This window comes from the organism of the source record quoted next, unplaced genomic scaffold, assembly GCF_019419815.1.
Source record: "Pyrus x bretschneideri cultivar Hongxiangsu unplaced genomic scaffold, Pyrus_bretschneideri_v1 Contig69, whole genome shotgun sequence".
NCBI lineage: Eukaryota > Viridiplantae > Streptophyta > Magnoliopsida > Rosales > Rosaceae > Pyrus > Pyrus x bretschneideri.
This window is the reverse complement of record NW_025999808.1, coordinates 1,260,007-1,277,427: the sequence shown is the minus strand read 5'-3', so window position 1 is coordinate 1,277,427 and position 17,421 is coordinate 1,260,007. Positions and strand designations below refer to the sequence as shown.

The 17,421-nt window shown below is 40.4% G+C and overlaps 1 pseudogene; it reads left to right on the top strand.

The window, feature by feature from the left end:
* The first annotated feature begins 5,624 nt into the window (after positions 1–5,624).
* LOC103967460 lies at positions 5,625–17,417 on the top strand (annotated as a pseudogene).
* The last annotated feature ends 4 nt before the right edge of the window (positions 17,418–17,421 follow it).

Sequence of the window (17,421 nt, the reverse complement as noted above, 5' to 3'; positions counted from 1 at the left end):
AGCAGTGGCATTTCGTTCATGAGATCATATACATGTTAATAAATTCCAGAAAGTGCTTTCTTTGTTATAACATATGTGAGTGCTAGTCTACATGTTTACATCAATCTTCTCACATATACCTAGTGTAGGGAGTGTAGTCATAAAATCTGTGTGAAAATAGAGAGTATATCCGGTGAGGAATTGAGTGAATTCTCTAAGGCATGTTACTACATTCAAAATGTTGTTTTAATTGATTAAATGCGAGCTAGTGAGTAGTGGCTGCAGTTAAGTGTATACTCAAGAGTAAAGATGGCTAAAATATGTGGGAGTAGTGATATTTAACATGTCATGTTTCATTGGAAATCCCTGAGGCAATTGTTGGAAACTTTAGGTTGTGTTGTGTTTTCTATGTTTTGCTTGGGGACTAGCAAAAGCTAAGTGTGGGGGAATTTGATAGGAGCATATTTATGCGACTTTGTTAGCCTATTTCCTTTCATTTACTCAGTTAGTTTCTATTTATTAGAGTGTTTTAAGCCATTTGCGTGTGTTTGTAGGTCCAAATGACAAAGTTGGCAAGAAAAGGCAATTTGGAGCATTTTAGAGCAATTTTGTGCTTGGATTGGTTAGCATGCGTATGGAGCATAATGGATGGATGTTTTTGGTGTTTTACATATGTTAAATATGTGCTAAAATCTGGAGGAAACAAATTTGGAAGCTTGGAAGACAAGGAATCAACTAAAAAGAATGAACCTTATCCAAACTTACCTTATCTTATCCAGTCCTGTTTTATCTCAACCTTATCTTATCTTATCCTATCCTAATCCTACCTTACCTTATCTCCAGCTGCAAGAGGGATTCCTTATCATATTAAATCACCTCTTATCTGATTTAAGGAATCCTAAAACTATGCAAACAACTAATCATTTTCCTCCACAAACAATGATGTGCCCTGCCTATATATATTCAATCTTTGCCGCAGGTTTGGGGAAGGAGTTTTAGAGAGAATTTCAGAGAGAAAAATACATATATGCCGCAGCTTTGCAAGGAAGGAAGGAGAAGAAAAGCTTGGAGCCGTGTCTGCCATCCAAGGCCATTGGAGTGCTGAAGCGTTTCTAGGTGTATTATATCCTTAGTTTTAGTCCAATGTTTGTTCTAATTTGGTTTTCAATTATGATGGCCATGTAGAACTAATTTCTTTTTAGCTAGAGGTGAATTCAAAGCCATGAACATATATGTGATATGAATTGATTACATCCAATTATTGTTTCATAAAACATGAATGCGATTTACTTATCTGTTTGATTGATAACTTATTCTTGAATGTTGATTAAGGGTGCACACTTAGTTTGCATGCATGAATCAGATGCTAAAATATAAGAGAATTTCACCTAATAGTTATGAACTTATATTTCTAAGTAGCGGAGGTTGCTAGTCACAATCGTGTTAAGTGAATCCATGGCAGGAGTATCATGCAGTTCATAGTTACGAATGCCTTGTCAATGCTTATGATTTTCATAGAACTTAATGATCTTTGATATGTTTCTCTATCATGCAATTCATATTGGGAACTTGATAAGAATAATTTGATTGCGTCTTTGAGTCCAATTCAATGAATTTAGGAAAATCTGATAGTTAATTTGTGCAGTTCACGGTTAACTTAGGGCATTGTCATTCATGGTTTATAGGAATAATAACTGGAAATCGATTTGTATGCATATGTGTCATGTGTGGAGAATGACCCTCTAGCTAGCCTTTCACCCTTTAATTCACCCAATTTCATGCAAACTTAATTTGTTTCTACAATTTACTTAATTTTAGTTAAATTCGTCAAAACAATCCCCATTTAGTATTCTAAGTCTTTTTAGTTTAATTTTCATCCAAACTTCTCTCTAGTTCATGTTTTGAGTCAATTTAACTTAGTTTTGTGTTATTTGAGTCAATTTAGCTTGTTTTGAGTTGTTTAAGTCTAGTTTTCTGTTTTTGAGTTAAATTAGTGTAGATTAGCATCCCTTCTAATCCCCAGCCTAGAACGATCCCTACTTTCATATACTACAACTATCAAACAAAGGGTTTAATTTGTGTGTTAGTTTATACCACATCATGAATTTGATGTTGTCGGAATTAAAAATGGAAATTGTTTAAATTTTTGTTATGTCTACCGTATGAAAAATAAAAGTGAAGCACTTGACATGTTTAAACTATTCATAACTGAAGTAGAAAATCATTTCAATCGAAGGATTAAAAGGCTACGAAGTGATGTGCGACTAGAGTATGAATATGCAGCTTACAGTTAAAACCTAGGTATTCCACATGATACCATTGCACCTAACTCCCCAAAAATGAATGGTAAAGCTGAAAGGAAAAATAGGACACTTTGTGAATTAACTGTGGTTGTGCTTCTCAACTCGGGTAGTGCTTCATTTTGGTGGCATGAAATGTTGTTAACTATTCGCTATGTACTTAATAGAGTCCCATCTTCAAAACCAAAATACCACCCTATGAAATATGGAAAAATAAGAAGCCAAATGTGTCTTACTTAAGAAATTGGGGTTGTTTGGCTTTTGTGCGTAAACCTGACCCTAAAAGGTCAAAACTAGCTAGTAGAGCTTTCGAATGTGTTTCCGTTGGCTATGCATACAATAGTAAAGCATATAGATTCTATGATTTAAAGAACCATGTTATTACTTGATCAAATGATGTTGATTTGTTTGAGAATAAGTTTCCTTTTAAGTCAAGAAATAGTGGGGCCTCAAACTCCATTGGAACCCACCTAGGAGAAGTGAACCAACATTCACTGTTTTGGTCAAAATTGATTCCGAACCAAGGAAAAGTAAAAGAACTAAAAGTAGCCAAGGACTTTGGAACTGACTTTCATGCTCATGCACTGGGAGAAGATCCCAAAACGCTCCAAGAAGCTTTGACTTCCTTGATGCAAACTTATGGCAAGAAGCCATAAATGATGAGATGGATTCACTTGAATCAAATAGAACTTGACACTTGGTTGATCTTCCTCAAAGTTGTAAGACAAGTGGATGCAAATGGGTGCTGAAAAAGAAGCTAAAGTGTAATGGTATAGTTGACAAATTCAAGGCCAAGATAGTATAGCTAAAGGTTTTAGGCAAATAGAAAATGTTGATTTCTTTGACAAATTTTGAAAAATTGCATGTGTGTTACATCTGAAAATAATTTGTGTGCTGTGACATGTTTCTATGTTGATGACTTGCTTGTATTTGGGTCTAACATTCATGTAGTGAATAATGTCAAAAAAATTCTATGTGACAATTTCGCTATGAAAGATTTAGGAGAATCAAATGTTATCCTTGGTATACATATTACCAAGACTGAGAAAGGGTTGTCTCTTTATCAGTCACATTACATAGACAAGATTCTAAAGAAATTCAATTACTTTGAATGTAGACTAGTATGTACTCCATATGATTCTAGTGTAAAGTTGTTCAAGAACATTGGTGACAGTGTTAGAAAAACTGAGTATGTGAGCCTTCGATATACTACTGATTGCTCTAGGTCAGACATAGCTTACACAGTTGGAGTACTATGTAAGTTTACAAGCAGGACCATCAATTATGGTCTATTTTATGAGAAGTTTCGTGGTGTCCTTGAATGATATATCGATGCTGATTGGAATACACTTTCAAAAGACTTTAAAGCCACAAGTGGTTATATTTTTAATATAGCTATAGTTATAGTATCATGGAAATCTAATAAATAAACCATACTTGTTTAATCAACAATGGAGTCTGAAATCATTGCTCTAGCAACAGCTAGTGAAGAAGCAGGATGGTTAAAAGATCAGTTGTCTGACTCTCCTCTATGGGAGAAGCCCATCCTCGCTATTCTCATCAAAGTGATTGCACAACAGCTATTGCAAAGGTTCAAAATTGGTATTACAGTGGAAAGAGACAACAAATTGTCGTAACCAGAGCACAGTCAAAGGGTTTTTCTCTGTTGGAGCTGTTAGAGTGAATCATGTAAGGTTTGAAGACAACTGTAGACATCGAAATTTTGGTGAAATGAATATTGACCAATAAATAAAATTTCAACACTCAAGTGTCACATAAATTTTACATGTTACGTGTGACTGAATGAAAAATCGAAATAAATCGGAAAAGTCATCAAATAGGACACATGTCAATACCTGGTAGAAATGATTTATTTCATCTGATTATTTAAATCCAAAAATCAAGTTTTGGAATTCTATAAATAGGAAGCCAAGGCATTCATGAATGAGAGGAATTGATATCACCCCAAAACCTTCAAGCTTTGAAACTATAAAGCTCTCAAGCAAATCCCGAAGGATCAAGAAAGCTCTATTCGTTCTTCGTCAAATCCTCCTTCAAGATCAAGCCCCGACGGCCCTTGAAGAACTTCCACCAACTCAAGATCAAGCCCCAACGACCTTTGAAGAAAGTGTTCATCGTTCATCATCCGTTCATCCCAAGATCAAGGCCCTTTGGATCAACAACATCAACAAATCCACACATCCAACCGTTCTTCAAGATTAAGCCCAAAAGCCCTTAAAGATCCGCTCATCCATCAACCTTCAAGATCAAGCCCGACGACCCTTGAAGAAATTCACACAACCATTATTCAAAGATCAGGCCCCGACGGCCCTTGAAGAAGCTCCCACCTGTTCATCCTAAGATCAAGCCCCAACAGCCCTTTGGACCAACAACTTCAAGATCAAGCCCAAAAGCCCTCGACGATCTGTTCATCCCTATTCTTCAAGATCAAGCCCCGATTGCCCTTGAAGAAACTTCCAACTGTTCATCCAAGATCAAGCCTCGACAGCCCTTGGATCAACAACACGTCAACAAACCAACATCTTACGGAGATCGAATCAGATGACCAAATTACAAAGAGATTGTGACCCCAAAATCATTAATACAAAATATTACTTTGTACACATGTTCTTGTCTTGTTCATCGTCAGGAAAATTCGTGTTTACAAATTTGGCATGCCCGGTGGGACAATCTCTACCTCTCATCTCTTTCTCCGTTCAAGAAAAACAAAGCACACCTCCAAAATAAATGGCATCAAGTAAAGGACAAGTTGTTCTTGCAACCACCAAGGGAAGGAGCCTGAGCACTTCTGCCTCAAATAGAGCCTCCATTGGCGCCACAACCACTCCTCAACATGCCGCTTCAAAGTTGATACCGCTAAGCAAGCAAGAGGAGCATCAAAGGCACGAGTCGGTCATCAACCTGACCTTGCTGGGGGCACCAAAGCATGCTGTTGAGGCACACAAGATGACATCCCAAAATGGCCAATGGTCAGCACCCTGGATGTCTGAAGGAAAGTCGTGTCTATTGGTTACACAAGTCATGATCATCGGCGTCACCTCTGTTGAAAAACAACTGGCTCAAATGAGTGAAGCAATTGCAAGGCTCACAAAGACTGTGGAGGAAAAAGACTTGCAAATCATCGTACTCATCAACCGACTAGAGATGCAGGATGACGAAAAACTCGACCTAAAGGTTAATCCACTAAAGAGATGAGCCAATGTCAAAGAAGAACAGGAGCCAGACCAAGTGGCAACACTTGTGGGATCTCTTTATATCCATCAATTGCAGGAGATGATCACTAACACCATCAAGGCACAGTACGAATAGAGCTCACACACCTCCATGTTGTACTCGAAACCCTACTCCAAGAAGATTGATGCCTTGATGATGCCGAAGGGTTATCAGCCGCCAAAATTCATGCAATTCGATGGGACAAGAAACCCAAAGCAACATTTCGCCCCTTTCATTGAAACTTGTAACAATGCTGGGACGGAGGGAGACGACCTCGTCAAACAATTCGTGCGCTCGCTGAAAGGTAACGTCTTTGACTGGTACACCGACCTCGAGCCCAAGTCTATGAACAGTTGGGATCAGCTAGAAAAGGAATTTCTCAACCGCTTCTACAGTACTTTTTGCACTGTAAGCATTTTGGAGCTAACCAGTACGAAACAGTAGAAGGATGAACCTGTCGTCGACTACTTCAATAGATGGCATTCATTAAGTCTGAATTGCAAAGATCGGCTTTTTGAAACCTCCGCCATTGAGATGTGCGTTCAAGGCATGCAGTAGAGACTACACTACATCCTTCAAGGCATCAAACCACGAACCTTTGAGGAGTTAGCCACCCGTGCCCTTGATATGGAGTTAAGCATCGCCCATCATAGGAAGAAAGAATCGATCGCCGACTACCAGAACGACAAAGTTTTGGGGCCAAAAGTGGATAAGGCTGTGTGGAAACCCACCAAGGAAGCAATGACAATCAACACAACTCCAGTCAAAATCTCTACACGAGGTAAGGCGATTCAAACCGAAGCTTTTCGCGATCAAAAGATGCATAGACGCACTTTGAAGGAGCTTGAGGAGAAGATTTATCTATTCCCCGACTCTGATATGGTTACCATGTTGAAAGACTTGCTTGACAAGAAGGTGATCGACCTACCTGAGTGTAGATGGCCGGAAAAGATGAATCATACTGACAGTCTAAGGTACTGTAAATTCCACTGCTTTATCAGTCATCTGACAAAAAAATGTTTCATGCTAAAAGATCTCATCATGAAGCTGGCTCAGAAAGGAATCATCGAGCTAGATCTTGACGATATGGTAAAGTCAAACTATACCACCGTCACTTCTGGCTCTTTCGGCTCAAAATCTTCACCTCAACCGTTGAGGGCATGCTCCAAAACCATGTCAGTCAAGTCAAGTGAAGTTGAAGGATGGACTCATGTCAGTCAAAAGAAAATGCACAAGAAGCATACATCTCCTCCACAAGTTCACCAATCGGAAAGGGGGTAAAGCAGCTCTCGTCAACCTCCAAAGCCACATGAAAGTGTTGAGGATGATGAAATTGTGACACGAAGATCGTCCATTGCCATCACGATGTGCGATTTCTTCCCCAAAGACTTCTTCAATCACTCGGTCAACACTCTTTGCTATGAAGATTGCAAATAATACCCCTCCAAGATCGTTTGACAAATTCACAAAGCTCCTCGTCCGCACGAGCCTAAAAGGCGACAACCAATAGCTCCTTGCCTGCACGAGATGAAACTGCAAACGGCAACAAACGCTCCTTGTCTGCACAAGCTGAAACTCCAAATGGCACCAAAAGCTCCTTGCCTGCACGAGCTGAAACTACAAATGGCACCAAAAGCTCCTTGTCCACACGAGCGTAAAAGGCGACAACAAACGCTCCTGGCCCGCAAGAGCATAAACTGTGTACGGCAAAATGATCATCAAAACCATCACTCATTTGAACTACGTCATGACTTAATCCCTCCTCAACCAAAGGTACGTAGGCAACTTGAAACTTCAAAACTTCAAGTACAGTCACATCATCAACAAAAACACAAACACTTTGAAGAATAAAGAGCAAATTCAAAATATGAATACTTTACTCTTTAAAGGAAGGATTTGGTTACAAAGCCTTATTACAAAAAAAAAAAATGAACAGCAGGACGACGGTCAGTGCAATGGTGTGCAACGATCTGTGCAGCGATGGCGGTGCAGCAAGCGGCGGCAAAAGGCACGACGACGTCACCACTGAGGAAAGTTGTGATCAAAAGGCACTACACAGCAAAATCCCGATGCAGTCTTTTGCACAGCACCACACGGCAACGCACCACCGAAGGAAAACTGTGACCAAAATGCACTACACAGTATAAACTCCCTGCAGTCTTTTGCATAACCCCACAACCCCACAACCCCACACTGGAATAATCTCCATGCAGCAATGGCAAAGAGCCCACAGAAAACAATAAGGTCAATGTGCACGGCAACGTCACCACCAAGGAAAGTTGTGACCAAAAAGCACTAAATATTATAAACTCGCTGCAGTCTTTTGCATAACCTCACACGGTAAAAGTGACGTATTGGAACAAGCTTTAAGCAACAACGACAAAGAGCCCACGACAAGTAGCAAAGTCAATGTGCACGGCAATGTCACCACCGAGGAAAGTTGTGACCAAAAGGTACTACACAGCATAAACTCGCTGCAGTCTTTTGCACAACCCCACACGGTAAAAGTGACGCACTGGAACAAGCTCCAAGCAGCAAGGTCAATGTGCACGGCAACGTCACCACCGAGGAAAGTTGTGACCAAAAGATATTACACAGCATAAACTTGCTGCAGTCTTTTGCACAACCCCACACGATAAAAGTGACGCGCTGGAACAAGCTCCAAGCAGCAACGGCAAAGAGCCCACGACAAGCAGCAAGGTCAATGTGCACGGCAACGTCAACACCGAGGAAAGTTGTGACCAAAAAACACTACACAGCATAAACTTGTTGCAGTCTTTTGCGCAACCCCACATGATAAAAGTGACGCACTGGAACAAGCTCTAAACAGCAGCGGCAAAGAGCCCACAACAAGCAGCAAGAGGCACGGCAACGTCACCACCAAGGAAAGTTGTGACCAAAAGGCACTACACAGCATAGACTCGCTGCAATCTTTTGCACAACCCCACACGGTAAAAGTGACGCACTGTAACAAGCTCCAAGCAGCAGCAAGAGGCACGGCAACGTCACCACCGAGGAAAGTTTTGATCAAAAGGCACTACACAGCATAAACTCGCTGCAGTCTTTTGCACAACCCCACACTATAAAAGTAGCGCACTGTAACAAGCTCCAAGCACCAAGACTCACGGTGACGGCAGCAAGGACAATGTGCACGACAAGAGAGAGATATATGTATAAGATGTACAATTCCTCATACATTTGGTCTTTCTTATATAGGAAAATGAAGATGCAAAATGACAAATCAAAAACATCCACTTACTTCACCTATAACCTCCACTCATTTCACCTACATCATCCACTTACTTCACCTACAATCTCCACTCATTTCACCTACATCATCCACTTACTTCACCTACAACCTCCACTCATTTCACCTACAACATCCACTTACTTCACCTACAATCTCCACTCATTTCACCCACAACATCCATTTACTTCACCTACAATCTCCACTCGTTTCACCCACAACATCCACTTACTTCACCTACAATCTCCACTCATTTCACCTACATCATCCACTTACTTCACCTACAACATCCACTACATAGTGGGCATTCATTTACCATTCATTCACCATCCATTTTCACAACAAATCTAGAATTTACATAACCAAAAAACAAAATAAAAAATAAATAAATAAATAAATAAAGAAAAAAATGTACACTGAGTCAAATAAAAGCTGATTTACTGATATCTCTGAAAAAAACTATAGAAATGTGGATGTACATAAGTTAAAAAATAAAATAATAATAATAATAATTAAATAATAATTATAAAAAAAAAAAAAAAAAAAAGCCTTCATTGATCAGGTGGAGCCTCATTACTCGGCGGAACTCCAGGAAGAAAAGGCGCCGGAGGTTGATTGTTTGGAGCCTCAACACTCGGTAAAACTCTAGAGGTCAAAGGCAATAAGTGCCTCTAGAGTAAAGCCACAAACATCTGATGGTCACCTTGAATCCGACTTTCGAATTCCTGAAGCTGGTCAAGCTTTCTCTTCATGCTCGTTGAGTAACTATTGGCAACCATGTGCAACTCTCTATTCTCGTGCCGGAGCCCTCTAATCTCTTGCTTAAGGCTCGCCACCTCAGCCATCAAGGATTCAACCTGGCGAGTTCAAGCAAGAAGGCGTTGGCCTATGTTTGATACAGAGCTCGCACACTGAACACTGAAAGCCAAAGAGTCTTGAACAGCCAGCTCATCAGACCGCTTGGAAAGGATCGTGTTATCTTTTGGGGTGAGAAGATTTCTAGCAACCACCGTGGCGGTTATGTTGTTCTTCATCACAGAGTCCCCAACTGTTAGAGGACCGCTAAGGGATAAGAAGGATAGGTGCCATATGTTGTCTTGAGAAGACATGTCAGGGTCTTCCTCAACATTCAAATCAAGACAACGGTCAGATAGGCAAGCCATTTGCAGGAATGATGAAGGAAGAAGAGGTCGTGTAAATCGAGTTCTTAGAAATACAAAATGAGGGAAATTCCTACAGACATCAACTCTCTAAGTGTGTTTTTGGAACACAATTAATGCCTCTATAGAAAAAAAAAATAAAATAAAAATAAAATAAAAAAAAAAGGCAACAGGGCCTGTTCAAAAATCGAGGAGGCAGCATGGTTGTTCAGAAATCAAAGAGGCACCTCTCTAAAAGCCGGGCCACTTGTTAAGAAATCAAAAAGGCAATAAGGCCACTTGTTAAGAAATCAAAGAGGCACCAAGGCCACTTGTTCAGAGATCGAAAAGGCACCGCTCTCCGAATTTCAAAAGACCGGCTTTTCCAGATTTGTCATCACCTTCCACACGCAACCTCAGCTTTGCAGAAATCACGGGCAACTTTGTCAAAGATTTCTGACAAAGTTGAAAACGCGTGAATCTTACTATTTCAATTACCCAACAGTTGCCGACAAAAGTAAAGGAATAGCGCCACTACTGGCTACTGGCAAATTCTTATATATGTCGACCTTCGTCCTCCACAGCAAGGCAGACCTGCAAAAAAATGCCCAACCCTTCTTCACCTCTGAGAGTACACTCCCAGCAGAGCTTCTCGAAATGCTCAATTTTCTTCCTCTCTGGGAATACCCTTGCAAACAAATGACACCAAAGCAAAAGTATCACATATCATCAAGGTTGAAAGCAAAAGTATCTCATATCATGCTTTTTCCCTATCTTTTCCTTTGCCCTTGCTCTTACCTGCAGGACAAGGGGAAAGAAAGTAATCAGTCGAAACCTGAAATCAAACTTCCGACTGGAACTGATTGCCTGGAACCTTTGCCTGGTTGCTTACCTTGCATTGCTCTCGAGTACTCATCGTCACTGAGAAGTAATGTTCTTAAGCACCATTTAAATGCAAAGATTGCATTCAACTCCTACATCAGGAACAAATACGGCAAGAGATTGAAGCATAATGATCAATGATGAGCTGGAACAGATCACTATAGCACGACGCCCTTCCCTGCAGAATGGCATAATCTAGATGGAGGAGTTTAAGTCAAAACCAAGCTCGGCATCGTTGCTCTAATCAAATAGCTCAAAAAGCTTCAACAACCTTTCGCTGGCACCATCGCTGAAGAGCAAATCCTCGCTGTGCAACGCTGTCAAATCACCACCACTTCTTCGAAAGCAAGAGTATCTCATATCGTGTTTTTTTCCCTGTCCTTTTCTTTGTCTTTGTTCTTAACTGCAGGATAAAGAGAAAGGGAGCAATCATTCGGAACTTGAAGTCAAACTTCCAGTCAGGAACCAACTGCTTGGAACCCTTCCCTGATTACTTACCTAGCATCGCTCTGCTGGGGAAATAGACAAGGCAGCAGAAGATACCACATCTGCCTGGAGAACAAATGAGGCAAGCAAAAATGATACATTGAAGCATGTGGAGACAAGCACAACAAAACACATGCCGATTCATCTCCTAACCCTCTTCAATATGAATTGGAAAGATTGAACAAAGAAACAGGCCATCATCTCCACCTCGCGCTTGCTTGCCATGTGTCCGACTCGTGAGACCGCTCGTGGTCCAATTTCATTTAAGATTAAGCCTCGACGGCCCTTGAAGAAATCACAAGTCCTGTTCAAGATCAAATGTCCACCACCATTGAATCAAGTTCAGCTCCAGATAAAAGGAGTAAATTCAGACATTTGGTGCAACTCTAGCAGAAGAAACCCCCCAGCCCAATTCAAGAATGAGCCTATGGAAAGTCAACGATTGGAGGAAACTAGAAAATCCTCCAACCCCGTTCAAGATCAAAGTTGTAGAAAGTCAACAAGCACAAAGATCTACCACGTGAAACTCCTTGTGGTCCAATTTCATTCAAGATCGAGCCTCGACGACCCTTGAAAAAAACTTTCAGCCCAATTCAAGATCAAGCTTCAAAAGCCCTTGAAGAAATTTCCAGTACATTTCAAGATCAAGCCTCGACGGCCCTTGGATCAAAATCTACATTAAGGGACTTCAAAACGCATCTCCAACACGTGACTAAGCACATGTATGCGACACGCCTTGAAGTGGGGACATTTGTAGACATCGAAATTTTGGTGAAATGAATGTTGACCAATAAATAAAATTTCAACGGTCACGTGTCACATAAATTTTATATGTAGCGTGTGACTTAACGAAAAATCGAAATAAATAGGAAAAGTCATCAAATAGGACACGTGTCAATACCTGGAAGAAATGATTTATTTCATCTGATTATTTAAATCCAAAAATCAAGTTTTGGAATTCTATAAATAGGAAGCCAAGGCATTCATGAATGAGAGGAATTGATATCACACCAAAACCTTCAAGCTTTGAAACTCTAAAGCTCTCAAGCAAATCCCGAAGGATCAAGAAAGCTCTCTTCATTCTTCGTCAAATCCTCCTTTAAGATCAAGCCCCAACGTCCCTTGAAGAACTTCCACCAACTCAAGATCAAGCCCCAACGGCCCTTTGGATCAACAATATCAACAAATCCACACATCCAACCGTTCTTCAAGATCAAGCCCAAAAGACCTTGAAGATCCACTCATCCATCAACCTTCAAGATCAAGCCCGACGGCCCTTAAAGAAGCTCCCACCTGTTCATCCTAAGATCAAGCCCCAACGGCCCTTTGGATCAACAACTTCAAGATCAAGCCCAAAAGCCCTAGACAATCTATTCATCCCTGTTCTTCAAGATCAAGCCCCAACGGCCCTTGAAGAAACTTCCAACTGTTCATCCAAGATCAAGCCTCGACAATCCTTGGATCAATAACACGTCAACAAACCAACATCTTACGGAGATCGAATCAGAGGACCAAATTACAAAGAGATTGTAACCCCAAAATCATTAATACAAAATATATTTTGTACACGTGTTCTTGTTTCAAGGAATTTCCGTGTTTACAGCACTGCTGATCTTTTGACAAAAGGGTAAGCTCGTGACAATGTTTGGAAAATCTCTAAGGGAATAAGGTTAAAGCCCTTAATGAGTTTAGTCATTTGTGATGGTAACCTAACCTATGGATCGGAGATCTCGAGAAATATGTTTAATAGGTAATAACAAGTCATGAAGTGATATGAGATCATGTTATACTTCTTACAGAAGTAATCTTTAAATTTTCTATGGAAACATGACATCCTATAACATCTGTAAAGGATGAGTTACTAAACTCTTAAGGAAAACTATACTTTTTTAGAGTGGGATGTCTAGCTATAGGGATATCCTTGATAGTTTCACCTTTGTGATGGTGAAGGTTAGGCCACCTCCTATGAAGTTTTTAGGGCAAACATCTACCACTGTCACTAAACTGGGATATAAGCACATGCGCGAATTGTGTTGGCTTCGAACATCACCCAAGAAGAGTTGTATGTGCATTGTTGTCAGAGGTAGAGTTCAAAACCAAGTGTTACTCTTGTTGATCTAAAGCAATATCACTATGCAATGGTTCAAGTTGTAACAACACCTTTACTTATGCATAGCTTTATAATGTTTTACTCAATGACAAGTTTTTAAATAATCAAGTCGGGGATTGTTGGGATATTGTGTTTATTTCACAAACTTAGTTTAATATTTTGAGTTTTGGAGGAAGACGTTGGCTTCCTATTTTTTAGGGAAGTCGTTTTTGTTCAACAGAAAAAATTTTGTTTTCAAGTGGGAAACCAATTTTTCTTCAACTAGTTGATTTAGTTCCTCATTTGTTGGCCTAATTCGTTGGCCACTTTTCCCTCAACTTTCCAATGTTAAACTCCAAGATTTTTTTATAAATATTAGGGTTTTTTCATTAGTCAATAGATAAGGGAAGGTTGAGAAACAAAAGCTACCAAAACTTGAGTTTACTAAGTAACTAAGAGGGTGATTGTTTTTGGATCTTTCTTTTTGCAAGTGAGGGTCTAGACAGAGGGAATTTTTGGGTTGTTTTATCCTGAGAACGGCGTGGCATTGAGACTGCTTGCACAGCTTGGGTGGAGCCGCGAAACGTCTTAAAGAAAGCGACATTGTTCGCGACTCAACCCAAGACACTTTTGCATCCATCAGTTTTTGGTTCATAGGTAACATTGCTCTTGTTTTGGTTATTCTCTCTGTCTCTCAATTGCGTTGTACATGTAACACTAGTGATTAAGAAAATTACATAATTGTAGTGGTAGGTTGCCTTAATGATTAGGGTCTTCATCTTTAACTCACTACGCCTTGAATTCAAACATTTTCCCCTCATCTTAGTGTAGACTAGTATAGAATATCGTTTGTATTAAAATATAAACAAAACTATTTAGTTAATGTATATAATTGAGTTCAAACCATATAATACAGGTCTATAATTCTTTTCTAGTGCATCTCTAATGTATAATTGAGTCCAAATGGTACAATGAAATTCCATAATAATTCTTGTGCCCATCTAATGTATTATGTATAATCCCTCTAGCAATTACGTATCTCACGAAAAGATATAAACACAAACAGAACGATGGTTTAATGGTACATATCACAGTGAGTGGCATAAAATATGAAAACACATCTAGTTTAGGGTATTTAATTTGTGATTTGTGCGTATTAGCATATATTATATAGTACAAATGGAATCCTAAGTCACATTAATAATAATAAGAAATCAAATTCTTATCTTCTTTGTTTCCACTGACCATTTAGTCCAACAAATCTGTCATTTACTTTGTTATAGAGATTCTAAGTTCAAATCTTATAGACGATTATGACCCAAATTTTTTTTGTAACATTGACCCTTAAGTCATATGATGATTTTGAGCAGGTAGGGAACTCAAGTGTTGCTATAAGGCCACAATTGACGCATTTAGTGCCATCTAATTTCCACAAACTCTGTGACTTCAAGGGGCAATGTGCCATAATTGGCTACACAAACAAGTCCTTCAAGTTTGGTGCATTCAACCCTGAAGGCCTACAGAAGCACAAACGACAACTTCCTCTTCTACTGGACAGACAATGCCATAACTGATCCAATTGTTCTGCCCAAGGTAGGAGGCAGTGGTGCAGCCCTTTTTGACATGCCCCGACCCCGATATTCCCCGAATACCAGGATAAGCACGTGCTGGCCGACACCCGAGGGTGACGAAAGCCATTTATTAAGTGCAAATTCTGAAAATAAGGGATAAATAAGGCTTATAAATATAAAAGAATAATTAATATGCAAATAAGGACCATGTTCAGAGCACACCTCTAATCTAGAACACTAGAAGAAAATAATATAAAATTGAATAAAACAAAGGAGTGGGTCCTACACCGAGAGGACTCGAAGATGCCGATGCAGAAGTGCCTGGACGTCGGGATTATATGCCTCGATTCTAAGTCCTGAAGGGGGCGCAAAACAAACATGAGTGGACCAAGTTGATATATATATATAATAAAATAGTTATCAACATACTAACCCCCAGGTTTTATGAAAACACAAATATAATGATAAACATAGGTTTTCCGAAACCTAGCATGTCGTGCAATATCTCAAATCATAATTCGTATAAAATAATAAACACTAGTGAATGTCCGATATAACACTTCAGGCCCCATGCCGGCTCCCCGTCTCTGAGCAGACAGTCAGAGGAAAATGCACTTCAGGCCCCTTGCCGGCTCCCCGTCTCTGAGCAGACAGTCAGAGGAAAACACACTTCAGGCCCTATGCCAACACCAAACCGTCGCCCGGGACGGACCGGATCTATCCCTACGTCCCGTAGCGGAAAGAACCACTAGGTAAGTACAAAACCAGTGAACATACGTATATTGAAAATCAACTTCATAGTATAAAGTCATCCATCATCTATACTATAAAGAAGTGTTCTAAACATGTTCTAAATATCATATCGTCATCCATCAGATATTCTATAAGAACATGGGTTATAGGAAAAATAGTAATAATTCAAACTAGCCTCGATAAGCATGTTATCTCGTAAAACGTTCATAAAACATAATCATCAAATCATGCTTTTCATGTATGCATTTATACTATCAAAACATGCATTTTTAGAAGGGGTCCACTCACAGTACTTCGCCGTCGAAAAGCCACGCCATCTAGCGAAGAAGGAAACGCCACAGATAATCGCCCCTAAGCACATAAAGGGTACATTTAGTCAAACTCTACTCAAACGACTGAATTTGGGGAAACGGACATCGAAAACGGGTTTAGAACGTCGAAATTAGCCTAGGAGGGTACCCGCACGAAACTCAACGGGTCAAAGTCAACATGTCAGAGTCAACGGGTCAAACGGGTCAACGGGTACGGGTCATGGGTCACGGGTCACGGGTCAGGCTTTAGGGTTTTGGGTTAGGGTTTTGGGCTAGGTTTTTAAGTGGGTTGGGTTGGGTAAAAACAGAAAATGGTTTGGGTTTTGGGGCTAACAGGCCCGAAGGCCTTAAATAAGAAAAAGGGTAATGGGTTTTGGGCTGCAACCAAGGCCCTAAGGCCTTTTGGGTTTTTAAAATGAAATAACTAAAAACAAAAAAGGAAAGGGTGGGGGTATTGGGCCAAAGACCTAAGTCAGGCCTAAGGCCCGCGGGGAAACAGAAATGGCCCGAAGGCCTGGGTGCCCGGAGAAGAACACCGGAGCTTCCATAGCTCCGGCCAACTTCAAACACTCGAACTAGACCCCGATCTAGGTACCAAAATGAAGCACTAGCCGAGAGGAGTAGTTTTATACCTTGGGTTCGCCGTGAAACGGCTTGTGGTGGCCGGAAAAGCCCTCGGAACCCACCCGACTCACCGGAAATTTGGGTGCCTTCACCCGTGCCAAAAACACTCCAAAACCTTGGAAATCAAGAACCCAAACTCAATAACCACATTTAACCAACATCTAACTTGACTAAAAAGGAAGAAACCATGCTTACCCAACCGGAAAAACAACCAAAACTCGCCGGAGGTGCCCGTACCCTCTTTGCGCCGTGAGCAATGGAGAGAGAGAGAGAGCTAAGGTTTGGTGATGATGATGGTGGCTGTGTCCTCAAGCAGGAGAGAAAGAAAGGTGCAGACAAACCAAAACAAAAGAAAAGAAAAGAAAAGAAAAAGAAAAAGAAGAAAGAAGAAGGGAAAGGATGTCACGGCAGGGGGGACAAAACAGGGGGTGGGCCCCTTGGGCTCACCAAATAAGGTTTAAAAACAATTTTAAAAAGAAAGGTATCCCCAAACTTAGTGAAAATACAAAAATACCTATTTTCTTATGTAAATCCCGGGACGGGTTCTTACACTTTTCGATTATGCTCGGGCGGGCTGCAATTTCGGTCCGATGGGCTGCTTATCAGGCCACCTCTAGCGCCGCCTGCCCAGATACTAATTTGGGTAGTGGTGATATAAGGCAAGCCGAATGTCGACTAGGATTGCCATATTCAAAGAGGGAGGATGGAAAGGAGTCACTTTTTGGTGATGAGTCTAGAGCAACGGCAGCCTTTGCAGAAGTTGGAAGTTTATTGTAGTCCTCAAATTGCAAGCTTGTACTAAATTT